This window comes from Pseudophryne corroboree, chromosome 3 (assembly GCF_028390025.1).
Source record: "Pseudophryne corroboree isolate aPseCor3 chromosome 3, aPseCor3.hap2, whole genome shotgun sequence".
Taxonomy (NCBI): domain Eukaryota; kingdom Metazoa; phylum Chordata; class Amphibia; order Anura; family Myobatrachidae; genus Pseudophryne; species Pseudophryne corroboree.
The window spans coordinates 112580364-112593286 of NC_086446.1; the positions used below are offsets into that span (position 1 = coordinate 112580364).

At 41.6% G+C, this 12923-nt stretch overlaps 40 non-coding genes and 17 pseudogenes across 40 annotated transcripts; all 57 read left to right on the plus strand.

The window, feature by feature from the left end:
* Nucleotides 1-58: 58 nt before the first annotated feature.
* Nucleotides 59-177, plus strand: LOC135068252 (5S ribosomal RNA). The gene has a single exon (XR_010254456.1). It is a non-coding gene; the product is annotated as a 5S ribosomal RNA (ribosomal RNA).
* A 107-nt stretch (nucleotides 178-284) lies between these two features.
* LOC134887469 (5S ribosomal RNA) lies at nucleotides 285-403 on the plus strand (annotated as a pseudogene).
* A 107-nt stretch (nucleotides 404-510) lies between these two features.
* LOC135062258 (5S ribosomal RNA) lies at nucleotides 511-629 on the plus strand. The gene has a single exon (XR_010248612.1). It is a non-coding gene; the product is annotated as a 5S ribosomal RNA (ribosomal RNA).
* Nucleotides 630-736: 107 nt separating this feature from the next.
* LOC134900979 (5S ribosomal RNA) lies at nucleotides 737-855 on the plus strand. Its single transcript, XR_010174479.1, has one exon. It is a non-coding gene; the product is annotated as a 5S ribosomal RNA (ribosomal RNA).
* Nucleotides 856-962: 107 nt separating this feature from the next.
* Nucleotides 963-1081, plus strand: LOC134896355 (5S ribosomal RNA; annotated as a pseudogene).
* A 107-nt stretch (nucleotides 1082-1188) lies between these two features.
* On the plus strand, nucleotides 1189-1307 carry LOC135068635 (5S ribosomal RNA). Its single transcript, XR_010254831.1, has one exon. It is a non-coding gene; the product is annotated as a 5S ribosomal RNA (ribosomal RNA).
* Nucleotides 1308-1414: 107 nt separating this feature from the next.
* LOC134890728 (5S ribosomal RNA) lies at nucleotides 1415-1533 on the plus strand (annotated as a pseudogene).
* Nucleotides 1534-1640: 107 nt separating this feature from the next.
* Nucleotides 1641-1759, plus strand: LOC135065976 (5S ribosomal RNA). Its single transcript, XR_010252239.1, has one exon. It is a non-coding gene; the product is annotated as a 5S ribosomal RNA (ribosomal RNA).
* Nucleotides 1760-1866: 107 nt separating this feature from the next.
* On the plus strand, nucleotides 1867-1985 carry LOC134893889 (5S ribosomal RNA; annotated as a pseudogene).
* Nucleotides 1986-2092: 107 nt separating this feature from the next.
* On the plus strand, nucleotides 2093-2211 carry LOC135062259 (5S ribosomal RNA). Its single transcript, XR_010248613.1, has one exon. It is a non-coding gene; the product is annotated as a 5S ribosomal RNA (ribosomal RNA).
* Nucleotides 2212-2318: 107 nt separating this feature from the next.
* On the plus strand, nucleotides 2319-2437 carry LOC134901597 (5S ribosomal RNA). The gene has a single exon (XR_010175083.1). It is a non-coding gene; the product is annotated as a 5S ribosomal RNA (ribosomal RNA).
* A 107-nt stretch (nucleotides 2438-2544) lies between these two features.
* LOC134893877 (5S ribosomal RNA) lies at nucleotides 2545-2663 on the plus strand (annotated as a pseudogene).
* A 107-nt stretch (nucleotides 2664-2770) lies between these two features.
* Nucleotides 2771-2889, plus strand: LOC134884284 (5S ribosomal RNA). The gene has a single exon (XR_010168436.1). It is a non-coding gene; the product is annotated as a 5S ribosomal RNA (ribosomal RNA).
* Nucleotides 2890-2996: 107 nt separating this feature from the next.
* LOC135070803 (5S ribosomal RNA) lies at nucleotides 2997-3115 on the plus strand. The gene has a single exon (XR_010256954.1). It is a non-coding gene; the product is annotated as a 5S ribosomal RNA (ribosomal RNA).
* Nucleotides 3116-3222: 107 nt separating this feature from the next.
* Nucleotides 3223-3341, plus strand: LOC134889427 (5S ribosomal RNA; annotated as a pseudogene).
* Nucleotides 3342-3448: 107 nt separating this feature from the next.
* LOC135063146 (5S ribosomal RNA) lies at nucleotides 3449-3567 on the plus strand. The gene has a single exon (XR_010249484.1). It is a non-coding gene; the product is annotated as a 5S ribosomal RNA (ribosomal RNA).
* A 107-nt stretch (nucleotides 3568-3674) lies between these two features.
* LOC134891091 (5S ribosomal RNA) lies at nucleotides 3675-3793 on the plus strand (annotated as a pseudogene).
* Nucleotides 3794-3900: 107 nt separating this feature from the next.
* LOC135060223 (5S ribosomal RNA) lies at nucleotides 3901-4019 on the plus strand. The gene has a single exon (XR_010246616.1). It is a non-coding gene; the product is annotated as a 5S ribosomal RNA (ribosomal RNA).
* Nucleotides 4020-4126: 107 nt separating this feature from the next.
* Nucleotides 4127-4245, plus strand: LOC135061528 (5S ribosomal RNA). The gene has a single exon (XR_010247904.1). It is a non-coding gene; the product is annotated as a 5S ribosomal RNA (ribosomal RNA).
* A 107-nt stretch (nucleotides 4246-4352) lies between these two features.
* On the plus strand, nucleotides 4353-4471 carry LOC135060339 (5S ribosomal RNA). Its single transcript, XR_010246733.1, has one exon. It is a non-coding gene; the product is annotated as a 5S ribosomal RNA (ribosomal RNA).
* A 107-nt stretch (nucleotides 4472-4578) lies between these two features.
* Nucleotides 4579-4697, plus strand: LOC135060226 (5S ribosomal RNA). The gene has a single exon (XR_010246618.1). It is a non-coding gene; the product is annotated as a 5S ribosomal RNA (ribosomal RNA).
* Nucleotides 4698-4804: 107 nt separating this feature from the next.
* On the plus strand, nucleotides 4805-4923 carry LOC135061529 (5S ribosomal RNA). The gene has a single exon (XR_010247905.1). It is a non-coding gene; the product is annotated as a 5S ribosomal RNA (ribosomal RNA).
* Nucleotides 4924-5030: 107 nt separating this feature from the next.
* On the plus strand, nucleotides 5031-5149 carry LOC135060342 (5S ribosomal RNA). The gene has a single exon (XR_010246736.1). It is a non-coding gene; the product is annotated as a 5S ribosomal RNA (ribosomal RNA).
* Nucleotides 5150-5256: 107 nt separating this feature from the next.
* LOC135064990 (5S ribosomal RNA) lies at nucleotides 5257-5375 on the plus strand. Its single transcript, XR_010251283.1, has one exon. It is a non-coding gene; the product is annotated as a 5S ribosomal RNA (ribosomal RNA).
* A 107-nt stretch (nucleotides 5376-5482) lies between these two features.
* On the plus strand, nucleotides 5483-5601 carry LOC134887092 (5S ribosomal RNA; annotated as a pseudogene).
* A 107-nt stretch (nucleotides 5602-5708) lies between these two features.
* Nucleotides 5709-5827, plus strand: LOC135070144 (5S ribosomal RNA). The gene has a single exon (XR_010256317.1). It is a non-coding gene; the product is annotated as a 5S ribosomal RNA (ribosomal RNA).
* A 108-nt stretch (nucleotides 5828-5935) lies between these two features.
* LOC134888321 (5S ribosomal RNA) lies at nucleotides 5936-6054 on the plus strand (annotated as a pseudogene).
* A 107-nt stretch (nucleotides 6055-6161) lies between these two features.
* Nucleotides 6162-6281, plus strand: LOC134896542 (5S ribosomal RNA; annotated as a pseudogene).
* A 107-nt stretch (nucleotides 6282-6388) lies between these two features.
* Nucleotides 6389-6507, plus strand: LOC134891991 (5S ribosomal RNA; annotated as a pseudogene).
* A 107-nt stretch (nucleotides 6508-6614) lies between these two features.
* LOC134897619 (5S ribosomal RNA) lies at nucleotides 6615-6734 on the plus strand (annotated as a pseudogene).
* Nucleotides 6735-6841: 107 nt separating this feature from the next.
* LOC134891992 (5S ribosomal RNA) lies at nucleotides 6842-6960 on the plus strand (annotated as a pseudogene).
* A 107-nt stretch (nucleotides 6961-7067) lies between these two features.
* LOC135061565 (5S ribosomal RNA) lies at nucleotides 7068-7186 on the plus strand. Its single transcript, XR_010247943.1, has one exon. It is a non-coding gene; the product is annotated as a 5S ribosomal RNA (ribosomal RNA).
* A 107-nt stretch (nucleotides 7187-7293) lies between these two features.
* Nucleotides 7294-7412, plus strand: LOC135067488 (5S ribosomal RNA). The gene has a single exon (XR_010253701.1). It is a non-coding gene; the product is annotated as a 5S ribosomal RNA (ribosomal RNA).
* A 107-nt stretch (nucleotides 7413-7519) lies between these two features.
* LOC135063882 (5S ribosomal RNA) lies at nucleotides 7520-7638 on the plus strand. Its single transcript, XR_010250202.1, has one exon. It is a non-coding gene; the product is annotated as a 5S ribosomal RNA (ribosomal RNA).
* A 107-nt stretch (nucleotides 7639-7745) lies between these two features.
* LOC135061530 (5S ribosomal RNA) lies at nucleotides 7746-7864 on the plus strand. The gene has a single exon (XR_010247906.1). It is a non-coding gene; the product is annotated as a 5S ribosomal RNA (ribosomal RNA).
* A 107-nt stretch (nucleotides 7865-7971) lies between these two features.
* Nucleotides 7972-8090, plus strand: LOC135067835 (5S ribosomal RNA). Its single transcript, XR_010254044.1, has one exon. It is a non-coding gene; the product is annotated as a 5S ribosomal RNA (ribosomal RNA).
* Nucleotides 8091-8197: 107 nt separating this feature from the next.
* LOC135062260 (5S ribosomal RNA) lies at nucleotides 8198-8316 on the plus strand. The gene has a single exon (XR_010248614.1). It is a non-coding gene; the product is annotated as a 5S ribosomal RNA (ribosomal RNA).
* Nucleotides 8317-8423: 107 nt separating this feature from the next.
* Nucleotides 8424-8542, plus strand: LOC135064330 (5S ribosomal RNA). Its single transcript, XR_010250639.1, has one exon. It is a non-coding gene; the product is annotated as a 5S ribosomal RNA (ribosomal RNA).
* Nucleotides 8543-8649: 107 nt separating this feature from the next.
* On the plus strand, nucleotides 8650-8768 carry LOC135060227 (5S ribosomal RNA). Its single transcript, XR_010246619.1, has one exon. It is a non-coding gene; the product is annotated as a 5S ribosomal RNA (ribosomal RNA).
* Nucleotides 8769-8875: 107 nt separating this feature from the next.
* LOC135060174 (5S ribosomal RNA) lies at nucleotides 8876-8994 on the plus strand. The gene has a single exon (XR_010246566.1). It is a non-coding gene; the product is annotated as a 5S ribosomal RNA (ribosomal RNA).
* Nucleotides 8995-9100: 106 nt separating this feature from the next.
* On the plus strand, nucleotides 9101-9219 carry LOC135058595 (5S ribosomal RNA). Its single transcript, XR_010245022.1, has one exon. It is a non-coding gene; the product is annotated as a 5S ribosomal RNA (ribosomal RNA).
* Nucleotides 9220-9326: 107 nt separating this feature from the next.
* Nucleotides 9327-9445, plus strand: LOC135064341 (5S ribosomal RNA). The gene has a single exon (XR_010250650.1). It is a non-coding gene; the product is annotated as a 5S ribosomal RNA (ribosomal RNA).
* Nucleotides 9446-9552: 107 nt separating this feature from the next.
* LOC134887093 (5S ribosomal RNA) lies at nucleotides 9553-9671 on the plus strand (annotated as a pseudogene).
* Nucleotides 9672-9778: 107 nt separating this feature from the next.
* Nucleotides 9779-9897, plus strand: LOC134892488 (5S ribosomal RNA; annotated as a pseudogene).
* Nucleotides 9898-10004: 107 nt separating this feature from the next.
* LOC135064669 (5S ribosomal RNA) lies at nucleotides 10005-10123 on the plus strand. The gene has a single exon (XR_010250971.1). It is a non-coding gene; the product is annotated as a 5S ribosomal RNA (ribosomal RNA).
* A 107-nt stretch (nucleotides 10124-10230) lies between these two features.
* LOC135061085 (5S ribosomal RNA) lies at nucleotides 10231-10349 on the plus strand. The gene has a single exon (XR_010247477.1). It is a non-coding gene; the product is annotated as a 5S ribosomal RNA (ribosomal RNA).
* Nucleotides 10350-10456: 107 nt separating this feature from the next.
* Nucleotides 10457-10575, plus strand: LOC135069358 (5S ribosomal RNA). Its single transcript, XR_010255541.1, has one exon. It is a non-coding gene; the product is annotated as a 5S ribosomal RNA (ribosomal RNA).
* Nucleotides 10576-10682: 107 nt separating this feature from the next.
* LOC135058882 (5S ribosomal RNA) lies at nucleotides 10683-10801 on the plus strand. The gene has a single exon (XR_010245306.1). It is a non-coding gene; the product is annotated as a 5S ribosomal RNA (ribosomal RNA).
* A 107-nt stretch (nucleotides 10802-10908) lies between these two features.
* Nucleotides 10909-11027, plus strand: LOC134901426 (5S ribosomal RNA). Its single transcript, XR_010174918.1, has one exon. It is a non-coding gene; the product is annotated as a 5S ribosomal RNA (ribosomal RNA).
* Nucleotides 11028-11134: 107 nt separating this feature from the next.
* On the plus strand, nucleotides 11135-11253 carry LOC135064352 (5S ribosomal RNA). The gene has a single exon (XR_010250661.1). It is a non-coding gene; the product is annotated as a 5S ribosomal RNA (ribosomal RNA).
* Nucleotides 11254-11360: 107 nt separating this feature from the next.
* On the plus strand, nucleotides 11361-11479 carry LOC134886606 (5S ribosomal RNA). The gene has a single exon (XR_010170687.1). It is a non-coding gene; the product is annotated as a 5S ribosomal RNA (ribosomal RNA).
* A 107-nt stretch (nucleotides 11480-11586) lies between these two features.
* Nucleotides 11587-11705, plus strand: LOC134894514 (5S ribosomal RNA; annotated as a pseudogene).
* A 107-nt stretch (nucleotides 11706-11812) lies between these two features.
* Nucleotides 11813-11931, plus strand: LOC135068617 (5S ribosomal RNA). Its single transcript, XR_010254811.1, has one exon. It is a non-coding gene; the product is annotated as a 5S ribosomal RNA (ribosomal RNA).
* A 108-nt stretch (nucleotides 11932-12039) lies between these two features.
* LOC134902213 (5S ribosomal RNA) lies at nucleotides 12040-12158 on the plus strand. The gene has a single exon (XR_010175683.1). It is a non-coding gene; the product is annotated as a 5S ribosomal RNA (ribosomal RNA).
* Nucleotides 12159-12265: 107 nt separating this feature from the next.
* Nucleotides 12266-12384, plus strand: LOC135064991 (5S ribosomal RNA). Its single transcript, XR_010251284.1, has one exon. It is a non-coding gene; the product is annotated as a 5S ribosomal RNA (ribosomal RNA).
* Nucleotides 12385-12491: 107 nt separating this feature from the next.
* On the plus strand, nucleotides 12492-12610 carry LOC134887094 (5S ribosomal RNA; annotated as a pseudogene).
* A 107-nt stretch (nucleotides 12611-12717) lies between these two features.
* Nucleotides 12718-12836, plus strand: LOC135070145 (5S ribosomal RNA). The gene has a single exon (XR_010256318.1). It is a non-coding gene; the product is annotated as a 5S ribosomal RNA (ribosomal RNA).
* The last annotated feature ends 87 nt before the right edge of the window (nucleotides 12837-12923 follow it).

Consider the following 12923-nt stretch of genomic DNA (forward strand, 5'->3'; position numbering starts at 1 on the left):
ATTCATTTATGAACCAGTAGTTAGAAGTAGAAAAGTTCTAACAGAAACCACAAAGCTCATCTGCAGCCAAACCTCACTGGATACGCCCAAACTCATCTGATCTTGGAAGCTAAGCAGTGTTGGGCCTGGTTAGTACTTGGATGGGAGACCACCTGGGAATACAAGGTGCTGTAGATATTTTTATACTACCAACACCGTTCTGTTGATGCATTCCATTTTCAAACGTATTCATTTATGAACCAGTAGTTAGAAGTAGAAAAGTTCTAACAGAAACCATAAACCTCATCTACAGCCACACCACACTGGATACGCCCAATCTTATCTGATCTTGGAAGCTAAGCAGTGTTGGGCCTGGTTAGTACTTGGATGGGAGACCACCTGGGAATACAAGGTGTTGTCGATAATTTTATACTGCCAGCACCGTTCTGTTGATGCATTCCATTTTAAAACGTATTCATTTATGAACCAGTAGTTAGAAGTAGAAATGTTCTAACAGAAACCACAAAGTTCATCTACAGCCACACCACACTGGATACGCCCAATCTCATCTGATCTTGGAAGCTAAGCAGTGTTGGGCCTGGTTAGTACTTGGATGGGAGACCACCTGGGAATTCAAGGTGCTGTATATATTTTTATACTGCCAACACCGTTCTGTTGATGCATTCCATTTTCAAATGTATTCATTTATGAACCAGTACTTAGAAGTAGAAAAGTTCTAACAGAAACCACAAAGCTCATCTACAGCCACACCACACTGGATACGCCCAATCTCATCTGATCTTGGAAGCTAAGCAGTGTTGGGTCTGGTTAGTACTTGGATGGGAGACCACCTGGGAATACTAGGTGCTGTAGATATTTTTATACTGCCAACACCGTTCTGTTGATGCATTCCATTTTCAAACGTATTCATTTATGAACCAGTAGTTAGAAGTAGAAAAGTTCTAACAGAAACCACAAAGGTCATCTACAGCCACAACACACTGGATACGCCCATTCTCATCTGATTTTGGAAGCTAAGCAGTGTTGGGCCTGGTTAGTATTTGGATGGGAGACCACCTGGGAATACAATGTGCTGTAGATATTTTTATACTGCCAACACCGTTCTGTTGATGCATTCCATTTTCAAACGTATTCATTTATGAACCAGTAGTTAGAAGTAGAAAAGTTCTAACAGAAACCACAAAGCTCATCTACAGTCACACCACACTGGATACGCCCAATCTCATCTGATCTTGGAAGCTATGCAGTGTTGGGCCTGGTTAGTACTTGGATGGGAGACCACCTGGGAATACAAGGTGCTGTAGATATTTTTATACTGCCAACACCGTTCTGTTGATGCATTTCATTTTCAAACGTATTCATTTATGAACCAGTAGTAAGAAGTAGAAAAGTTCTAACAGAAACCACAAAGCTCATCTACAGCCACATCACACTGGATACGCCCAAACTCATCTGATCTTGGAAGCTAAGCAGTGTTGGGCCTGGTTAGTACTTGGATGGGAGACCACCTGGGAATACAAGGTGCTATAGACATTTTTATACTGCCAACACCGTTCTGTTGATGCATTCCATTTTCAAACGTATTCATTTATGAACCAGTAGTTAGAAGTAGAAAAGTTCTAACAGAAACCACAAAGCTCATCTGCAGCCACACCACACTGGATACGCCCAAACTCATCTGATCTTGGAAGCTAAGCAGTGTTGGGCCTGGTTAGTACTTGGATGGGAGACCACCTGGGAATACAAGGTGCTGTAGATATTTTTATACTACCAACACCGTTCTGTTGATGCATTCCATTTTCAAACGTATTCATTTATGAACCAGTAGTTAGAAGTAGAAAAGTTCTAACAGAAACCATAAACCTCATCTACAGCCACACCACACTGGATACGCCCAATCTCATCTGATATTGGAAGCTAAGCAGTGTTGGGCCTGGTTAGTACTTGGATGGGAGACCACCAGGAAATACAAGGTGTTGTCGATAATTTTATACTGCCAGCTCCGTTCTGTTGATGCATTCCATTTTAAAACATATTCATTTATGAACCAGTAGTTAGAAGTAGAAATGTTCTAACAGAAACCACAAAGTTCATCTACAGCCACACCACACTGGATACGCCCAATCTCATCTGATCTTGGAAGCTAAGCAGTGTTGGGCCTGGTTAGTACTTGGATGGGAGACCACCTGGGAATTCAAGGTGCTGTATATATTTTTATACTGCCAACACCGTTCTGTTGATGCATTCCATTTTCAAACGTATTCATTTATGAACCAGTACTTAGAAGTAGAAAAGTTCTAACAGAAACCACAAAGCTCATCTACAGCCACACCACACTGGATACGCCCAATCTCATCTGATCTTGGAAGCTAAGCAGTGTTGGGCCTGGTTAGTACTTGGATGGGAGACCACCTGGGAATACTAGGTGCAGTAGATATTTTTATACTGCCAACACCGTTCTGTTGATGCATTCCATTTTCAAACGTATTCATTTATGAACCAGTAGTTAGAAGTAGAAAAGTTCTAACAGAAACCACAAAGGTCATCTACAGCCACAACACACTGGATACGCCCATTCTCATCTGATCTTGGAAGCTAAGCAGTGTTGGGCCTGGTTAGTATTTGGATGGGAGACCACCTGGGAATACAAGGTGCTGTAGACATTTTTATACTGCCAACACCGTTCTGTTGATGCATTCCATTTTCAAACGTATTCATTTATGAACCAGTAGTTAGAAGTAGAAAAGTTCTAACAGAAACCACAAAGCTCATCTACAGCCACACCACACTGGATACGCCCAAACTCATCTGATCTTGGAAGCTAAGCAGTGTTGGGCATGGTTAGTACTTGGATGGGAGACCACCTGGGAATACAAGGTGCTGTAGATATTTTTATACTACCAACACCGTTCTGTTGATGCATTCCATTTTCAAACGTATTCATTTATGAACCAGTAGTTAGAAGTAGAAAAGTTCTAACAGAAACCATAAACCTCATGTACAGCCACACCACACTGGATACGCCCAATCTCATCTGATCTTGGAAGCTAAGCAGTGTTGGGCCTGGTTAGTACTTGGATGGGAGACCACCTGGGAATACAAGGTGCTGTCGATAATTTTATACTGCCAGCACCGTTCTGTTGATGCATTCCATTTTAAAACGTATTCATTTATGAACCAGTAGTTAGAAGTAGAAATGTTCTAACAGAAACCACAAAGTTCATCTACAGCCACACCACACTGGATACGCCCAATCTCATCTGATCTTGGAAGCTAAGCAGTGTTGGTCCTGGTTAGTACTTGGATGGGAGACCACCTGGAAATTCAAGGTGCTGTATATATTTTTATACTGCCAACACCGTTCTGTTGATGCATTCCATTTTCAAACATATTCATTTATGAACCAGTAGTTAGAAGTAGAAAAGTTCTAACAGAAACCACAAAGCTCATCTACAGCCACACCACACTGGATACGCCCAATCTCATCTGATCTTGGAAGCTAAGCAGTGTTGGGCCTGGTTAGTACCTGGATGGGAGATCACCTGGGAATACAAGGTGCTGTAGATATTTTTATACTGCCAACACCGTTCTGTTGATGCATTCCATTTTCAAACGTATTCATTTATGAACCAGTAGTTAGAAGTAGAAAAGTTCTAACAGAAACCACAAAGGTCATCTACAGCCACAACACACTGGATACGCCTAATCTCATTTGATCTTGGAAGCTAAGCAGTGTTGGGTCTGGTTAGTACTTGGATGGGAGACCACCTGGGAATACAAGGTGCTGTAGATATTTTTATACTGCCAACACCGTTCTGTTGATGCATTCCATTTTCAAACGTATTCATTTATGAACCAGTAGTTAGAAGTAGAAAAGTTCTAACAGAAACCACAAAGCTCATCTACAGCCACACCACACTGGATACGCCCAATCTCATCTGATCTTGGAAGCTAAGCAGTGTTGGGCCTGGTTAGTACTTGGATGGGAGACCACCTGGGAATACAAGGTGCTGTAGACATTTTTATACTGCCAACACCGTTCTGTTGATGCATTCCATTTTCAAACGTATTCATTTATGAACCAGTAGTTAGAAGTAGAAAAGTTCTAACAGAAACCACAAAGCTCATCTACAGCCACACCACACTGGATACGCCCAAACTCATCTGATCTTGGAAGCTAAGCAGTGTTGGGCCTGGTTAGTACTTGGATGGGAGACCACCTGGGAATACAAGGTGCTGTAGATATTTTTATACTACCAACACCGTTCTGTTGATGCATTCCATTTTCAAACGTATTCATTTATGAACCAGTAGTTAGAAGTAGAAAAGTTCTAACAGAAACCATAAACCTCATCTACAGCCACACCACACTGGATACGCCCAATCTCATCTGATCTTGGAAGCTAAGCAGTGTTGGGCCTGGTTAGTACTTGGATGGGTGACCACCTGGGAATACAAGGTGCTGTCGATAATTTTATACTGCCAGCACCGTTCTGTTGATGCATTCCATTTTAAAACGTATTCATTTATGAACCAGTAGTTAGAAGTAGAAATGTTCTAACAGAAACCACAAAGTTCATCTACAGCCACACCACACTGGATACGCCCAATCTCATCTGATCTTGGAAGCTAAGCAGTGTTGGGCCTGGTTAGTACTTGGATGGGAGACCACCTGGGAATACAAGGTGCTGTAGACATTTTTATACTGCCAACACCGTTCTGTTGATGCATTCCATTTTCAAACGTATTCATTTATGAACCAGTAGTTAGAAGTAGAAAAGTTCTAACAGAAACCACAAAGCTCATCTACAGCCACACCACACTGGATACGCCCAAACTCATCTGATCTTGGAAGCTAAGCAGTGTTGGGCCTGGTTAGTACTTGGATGGGAGACCACCTGGGAATACAAGGTGCTGTAGATATTTTTATACTGCCAACACCGTTCTGTTGATGCATTCCATTTTCAAACGTATTCATTTATGAACCAGTAGTTAGAAGTAGAAAAGTTCTAACAGAAACCATAAAGCTCATCTACAGCCACACCACATTGGATACGCCCAATCTCATCTGATCTTGGAAGCTAAGCAGTGTTGGGCCTGTTTAGTACTTGGATGGGAGACCACCTGGGAATACAAGGTGCTGTAGATAATTTTATACTGCCAGCACCGTTCTGTTGATGCATTCCATTTTAAAACGTATTCATTTATGAACCAGTAGTTAGAAGTAGAAATGTTCTAACAGAAACCACAAAGTTCATCTACAGCCACACCACACTGGATACGCCCAATCTCATCTGATCTTGGAAGCTAAGCAGTGTTGGGCCTGGTTAGTACTTGGATGGGAGACCACCTGGGAATACAAAGTGCTGTAGATATTTTTATACTGCCAACACCGTTCTGTTGATGCATTCCATTTTCAAACGTATTTATTTATGAACCAGTAGTTAGAAGTAGAAAAGTTCTAACAGAAACCACAAAGCTCATCTACAGCCACACCACACTGGATACGCCCAATCTCATCTGATCTTGGAAGCTAAGCAGTGTTGGGCCTGATTAGTATTTGGATGGGAGACCACTTGGGAATACAAGATGCTGTAGATATTTTTATACTGCCAACACCGTTCTGTTGATGCATTCCATTTTCAAACGTATTCATTTATGAACCAGTAGTTAGAAGTAGAAAAGTTCTAACAGAAACCGAAAAACTCATCTACAGCCACACCACACTGGATACGCCCAATCTCATCTGATCTTGGAAGCTAAGCAGTGTTGGGCCTGGTTAGGACTTGGATGGGAGACCACCTGGGAATACAAGGTGCTGTAGATAATTTTATACTGCCAACACCGTTCTGTTGATGCATTCCATTTTCAAACGTATTCATTTATGAACCAGTAGTTAGAAGTAGAAAAGTTCTTAACAGAAACCACAAAGCTCATCTACAGCCACACCACACTGGATACGCCCACTCTCATCTGATCTTAGAAGCTAAGCAGTGTTGGGCCTGGTTAGTACTTGGATGGGAGACCACCTGGGAATACAAGGTGCTGTAGATATTTTTATACTGCCAACACCGTTCTGTTGATGCATTCCATTTTCAAACGTATTCATTTATGAACCAGTAGTTAGAAGTAGAAAAGTTCTAACAGAAACTACAAAGCTCATCTACATCCAAAACCACACTGGATACGCCCAATCTCATCTGATCTTGGAAGCTAAGCAGTGTTGTGCCTGGTTAGGACTTGGATGGGAGACCACCTGGGAATACAAGGTGCAGTAGATATTTTTATACTGCCAACACCGTTCTGTTGATGCATTCCATTTTCAAACGTATTCATTTATGAATCAGTAGTTAGAAGTAGAAATGTTCTAACAGAAACCACAAAGTTCATCTACAGCCACACCACACTGGATACGCCCAATCTCATCTGATCTTGGAAGCTAAGCAGTGTTGTGCCTGGTTAGTACTTGGATGGGAGACCACCTGGGAATTCAAAGTGCTGTATATATTTTTATACTGCCAACACCGTTCTGTTGATGCATTCCATTTTCAAACATATTCATTTATGAACCAGTAGTTAGAAGTAGAAAAGTTCTAACAGAAACTACAAAGCTCATCTACATCTAAAACCACACTGGATACGCTCAATCTCATCTGATCTTGGAAGCTAAGCAGTGTTGTGCCTGGTTAGGACTTGGATGGGAGACCACCTGGGAATACAAGGTGCAGTAGATATTTTTATACTGCCAACACCGTTCTGTTGATGCATTCCATTTTCAAACGTATTCATTTATGAATCAGTAGTTAGAAGTAGAAATGTTCTAACAGAAACCACAAAGTTCATCTACAGCCACACCACACTGGATACGCCCAATCTCATCTGATCTTGGAAGCTAAGCAGTGTTGTGCCTGGTTAGTACTTGGATGGGAGACCACCTGGGAATTCAAAGTGCTGTATATATTTTTATACTGCCAACACCGTTCTGTTGATGCATTCCATTTTCAAACATATTCATTTATGAACCAGTAGTTAGAAGTAGAAAAGTTCTAACAGAAACCACAAAGCTCATCTACAGCCACACCACACTGGATACGCCCAATCTCATCTGATCTTGGAAGCTAAGCAGTGTTGGGCCTGGTTAGTACTTGGATGGGAGATCACCTGGGAATACAAGGTGCTGTAGATATTTTTATACTGCCAACACCGTTCTGTTGATGCATTCCATTTTCAAACGTATTCATTTATGAACCAGTAGTTAGAAGTAGAAAAGTTCTAACAGAAACCACAAAGGTCATCTACAGCCACAACACACTGGATACGCCCAATCTCATCTGATCTTGGAAGCTAAGCAGTGTTGGGCCTGGTTAGTACTTGGATGGGAGACCACCTGGGAATACAAGGTGCTGTAGATATTTTTATACTGCCAACACCGTTCGGTTGATGCATTCCATTTTCAAACGTATTCATTTATGAACCAGTAGTTAGAAGTAGAAAAGTTCTAACAGAAACCACAAAGCTCATCTACAGCCACACCACACTGGATACGCCCAATCTCATCTGATCTTGGAAGCTAAGCAGTGTTGGGCCTGGAAAGTACTTGGATGGGAGACCACCTGGGAATACAAGGTGCTGTAGACATTTTTATACTGCCAACACCGTTCTGTTGATGCATTCCATTTTCAAACGTATTCATTTATGAACCAGTAGTTAGAAGTAGAAAAGTTCTAACAGAAACCACAAAGCTCATCTACAGCCACACCACACTGGATACGCCCAAACTCATCTGATCTTGGAAGCTAAGCAGTGTTGGGCCTGGTTAGTACTTGGATGGGAGACCACCTGGGAATACAAGGTGCTGTAGATATTTTTATACTACCAACACCGTTCTGTTGATGCATTCCATTTTCAAACGTATTCATTTATGAACCAGTAGTTAGAAGTAGAAAAGTTCTAACAGAAACCATAAACCTCATCTACAGCCACACCACACTGGATACGCCCAATCTCATCTGATCTTGGAAGCTAAGCAGTGTTGGGCCTGGTTAGTACTTGGATGGGAGACCACCTAGGAATACAAGGTGCTGTCGATAATTTTATACTGCCAGCACCGTTCTGTTGATGCATTCCATTTTAAAACGTATTCATTTATGAACCAGTAGTTAGAAGTAGAAATGTTCTAACAGAAACCACAAAGTTCATCTACAGCCACACCACACTGGATACGCCCAATCTCATCTGATCTTGGAAGCTAAGCAGTGTTGGGCCTGGTTAGTACTTGGATGGGAGACCACCTGGGAATTCAAGGTGCTGTATATATTTTTATACTGCCAACACCGTTCTGTTGATGCATTCCATTTTCAAACGTATTCATTTATGAACCAGTAGTTAGAAGTAGAAAAGTTCTAACAGAAACCACAAAGGTCATCTACAGCCACACCACACTGGATACGCCCAATCTCATCTGATCTTGGAAGCTAAGCAGTGTTGGGCCTGGTTAGTACTTGGATGGGAGACCACCTGGGAATACAAGGTGCTGTAGATATTTTTATACTGCCAACACCGTTCTGTTGATGCATTCCATTTTAAAACGTATTCATTTATGAACCAGTAGTTAGAAGTAGAAAAGTTCTAACAGAAACCACAAAGCTCATCTACAGCCACACCACACTGGATACGCCCAATCTCATCTGATCTTGGAAGCTAAGCAGTGTTGGGCCTGGTTAGTACTTGGATGGGAGACCACCTGGGAATACAAGGTGCTGTAGACATTTTTATACTGCCAACACCGTTCTGTTGATGCATTCCATTTTCAAACGTATTCATTTATGAACCAGTAGTTAGAAGTAGAAAAGTTCTAACAGAAACCACAAAGCTCATCTACAGCCACACCACACTGGATACGCCCAAACTCATCTGATCTTGGAAGCTAAGCAGTGTTGGGCCTGGTTAGTACTTGGATGGGAGACCACCTGGGAATACAAGGTGCTGTAGATTTTTTATACTACCAACACCGTTCTGTTGATGCATTCCATTTTCAAACGTATTCATTTATGAACCAGTAGTTAGAAGTAGAAAAGTTCTAACAGAAACCATAAAGCTCATCTACAGCCACACCACACTGGATACGCCCAATCTCATCTGATCTTGGAAGCTAAGCAGTGTTGGGCCTGGTTAGTACTTGGCTGGGAGACCACCTGGGAATACAAGGTGCTGTAGATAATTTTATACTGCCAGCACCGTTCTGTTGATGCATTCCATTTTAAAACGTATTCATTTATGAACCAGTAGTTAGAAGTAGAAATGTTCTAACAGAAACCACAAAGTTCATCTACAGCCACACCACACTGGATACGCCCAATCTCATCTGATCTTGGAAGCTAAGCAGTGTTGGGCCTGGTTAGTACTTGGATGGGAGACCACCTGGGAATACAAGGTGCTGTAGATATTTTTATACTGCCAACACCGTTCTGTTGATGCATTCCATTTTCAAACGTATTTATTTATGAACCAGTAGTTAGAAGTAGAAAAGTTCTAACAGAAACCACAAAGCTCATCTACAGCCACACCACACTGGATACGCCCAATCTCATCTGATCTTGGAAGCTAAGCAGTGTTGGGCCTGATTAGTATTTGGATGGGAGACCACTTGGGAATACAAGATGCTGTAGATATTTTTATACTGCCAACACCGTTCTGTTGATGCATTCCATTTTCAAACGTATTCATTTATGAACCAGTAGTTAGAAGTAGAAAAGTTCTAACAGAAACCGTAAAACTCATCTACAGCCACACCACACTGGATACGCCCAATCTCATCTGATCTTGGAAGCTAAGCAGTGTTGGGGCTGGTTAGGACTTGGATGGGAGACCACATGGGAATACAAGGTGCTGTAGATAATTTTATACTGCCAACACAGTTCTGTTGATGCATTCCATTTTCAAACGTATTCATTTATGAACCAGTAGTTAGAAGTAGAAAAGTTCTAACAGAAACTACAAAGCTCATCTACATCCACACCACACTGGATACGCCCAATCTCATCTGATCTTGGAAGCTAAGCAGTGTTGGGCCTGGTTAGTACTTGGATGGGAGACCACCTGGGAATACAAGGTGCTGTAGATATTTTTATACTACCAACACCGTTCTGTTGATGCATTCCATTTTCAAAAGTATTCATTTATGAACCAGTAGTTAGAAGTAGAAAAGTTCTAACAGAAACTATAAAGCTCATCTACAGCCACACCACACTGGATACGCCCAATCTCATCTGATCTTGGAAGCGAAGCAGTGTTGGGCCTGATTAGTACTTGGATGGGAGACCACCTGGGAATACAAGGTGCTGTAGATATTTTTATACTACCAACACCGTTCTGTTGATGCATTCCATTTTCAAAAGTATTCATTTATGAACCAGTAGTTAGAAGTAGAAAAGTTCTAACAGAAACCATAAAGCTCATCTACAGACACACCACACTGGATACGCCCAATCTCATCTGATCTTGGAAGCGAAGCAGTGTTGGGCCTGGTTAGTACTTGGATGGGAGACCACCTGGGAATACAAGGTGCTGTAGATATTTTTATACTACCAACACCGTTCTGTTGATGCATTCCATTTTCAAAAGTATTCAATTATGAACCAGTAGTTAGAAGTAGAAAAGTTCTAACAGAAACCAAAAAGCTCATCTACAGCCACACCACACTGGATACGCCCAATCTCATCTGATCTTGGAAGCGAAGCAGTGTTGGGCCTGGTTAGTACTTGGATGGGAGACCACCTGGGAATACAAGGTGCTGTAGATATTTTTATACTACCAACACCGTTCTGTTGATGCATTCCATTTTCAAAAGTATTCATTTATGAACCAGTAGTTAGAAGTAGAAAAGTTCTAACAGAAACCATAAAACTCATCTACAGCCACACCACACTGGATACGCCCAATCTCATTTGATCTTGGAAGCTAAGCAGTGTTGGGCCTGGTTAGTACTTGGATGGGAGACCACCTGGGAATACAAGGTGCTGTAGATAATTTTATACTGCCAACACCGTTCTGTTGATGCATTCCATTTTAAAACGTATTCATTTATGAACCAGTAGTTAGAAGTAGAAAAGTTCTAACAGAAACTACAAAGTTCATCTACAGCCACACCACACTGGATACGCCCAATCTCATCTGATCTTGGAAGCTAAGCAGTGTTGGGCCTGGTTAGTACTTGGATGGGAGACCACCTGGGAATACAAGGTGCTGTAGATAATTTTATACTGCCAACACCGTTCTGTTGATGCATTCCATTTTAAAACGTATTCATTTATAAACCAGTAGTTAGAAGTAGAAAAGTACTAACAGAAACCAGAAAGTTCATCTACAGCAACACCACACTGGATACGCCCAATCTCCTCTGATCTTGGAAGCTAAGCAGTGTTGGGCCTGGTTAGTACTTGGATGGGAGACCACCTGGGAATACAAGGTGCTGTATATATTTTTATACTGCCAACACCGTTCTGTTGATGCATTCCATTTTCAAACATATTAATTTATGAACCAGTAGTTAGAAGTAGAAAAGTTCTAACAGAAACCACAAAGCTCATCGACAGCCACACCACACTAGATACGCCCAATCTCATCTGATCTTGGAAGCTAAGCAGTGTTGGGCCTGCTTAGTACTTGGATGGTTGCCCACCTGTGAATACAAGGTGCTGTAGATATTTTTATACTGCCAACACCGTTCTGTTGATGCATTCAATTTTCAAATGTATTCATTTATGAACCAGTAGTTAGAAGTAGAAAAGTTCAAACAGAAACCACAAAGCTCATCTACAGTCACACCACACTGGATACGCCCAATCTCATCTGATCTTGGAAGCTAAGCAGTGTTGGGCCTGGTTAGTACTTGTATGGGAGACCACCTGGGAATACAAGGTGCTGTAGACATTTTTTATACTGCCAACACCGTTCTGTTGATGCATTCCATTTTCAAACGTATTCATTTATGAACCAGTAGTTAGAAGTAGAAAAGTTCTAACAGAAACCACAAAGCTCATCTACAGCCACACCACATTGGATACGCCCAATCTCATCTGATCTTGGAAGCTAAGCAGTGTTGGGCCTGGTTAGTACTTGGATGGGAGACCACCTGGGAATACAAGGTGCTGTAGATAATTTTATACTGCCAGCACCGTTCTGTTGATGCATTCCATTTTAAAACGTATTCATTTATGAACCAGTAGTTAGAAGTAGAAATGTTCTAACAGAAACCACAAAGTTCATCTACAGCCACACCACACTGGATACGCCCAATCTCATCTGATCTTGGAAGCTAAGCAGTGTTGGGCCTGGTTAGTACTTGGATGGGAGACCACCTGGGAATACAAAGTGCTGTAGATATTTTTATACTGCCAACACCGTTCTGTTGATGCATTCCATTTTCAAACGTATTTATTTATGAACCAGTAGTTAGAAGTAGAAAAGTTCTAACAGAAACCACAAAGCTCATCTACAGCCACACCACACTGGATACGCCCAATCTCATCTGATCTTGGAAGCTAAGCAGTGTTGGGCCTGATTAGTATTTGGATGGGAGACCACTTGGGAATACAAGATGCTGTAGATATTTTTATACTGCCAACACCGTTCTGTTGATGCATTCCATTTTCAAACGTATTCATTTATGAACCAGTAGTTAGAAGTAGAAAAGTTCTAACAGAAACCGAAAAACTCATCTACAGCCACACCACACTGGATACGCCCAATCTCATCTGATCTTGGAAGCTAAGCAGTGTTGGGCCTGGTTAGGACTTGGATGGGAGACCACCTGGGAATACAAGGTGCTGTAGATAATTTTATACTGCCAACACCGTTCTGTTGATGCATTCCATTTTCAAACGTATTCATTTATGAACCAGTAGTTAGAAGTAGAAAAGTTC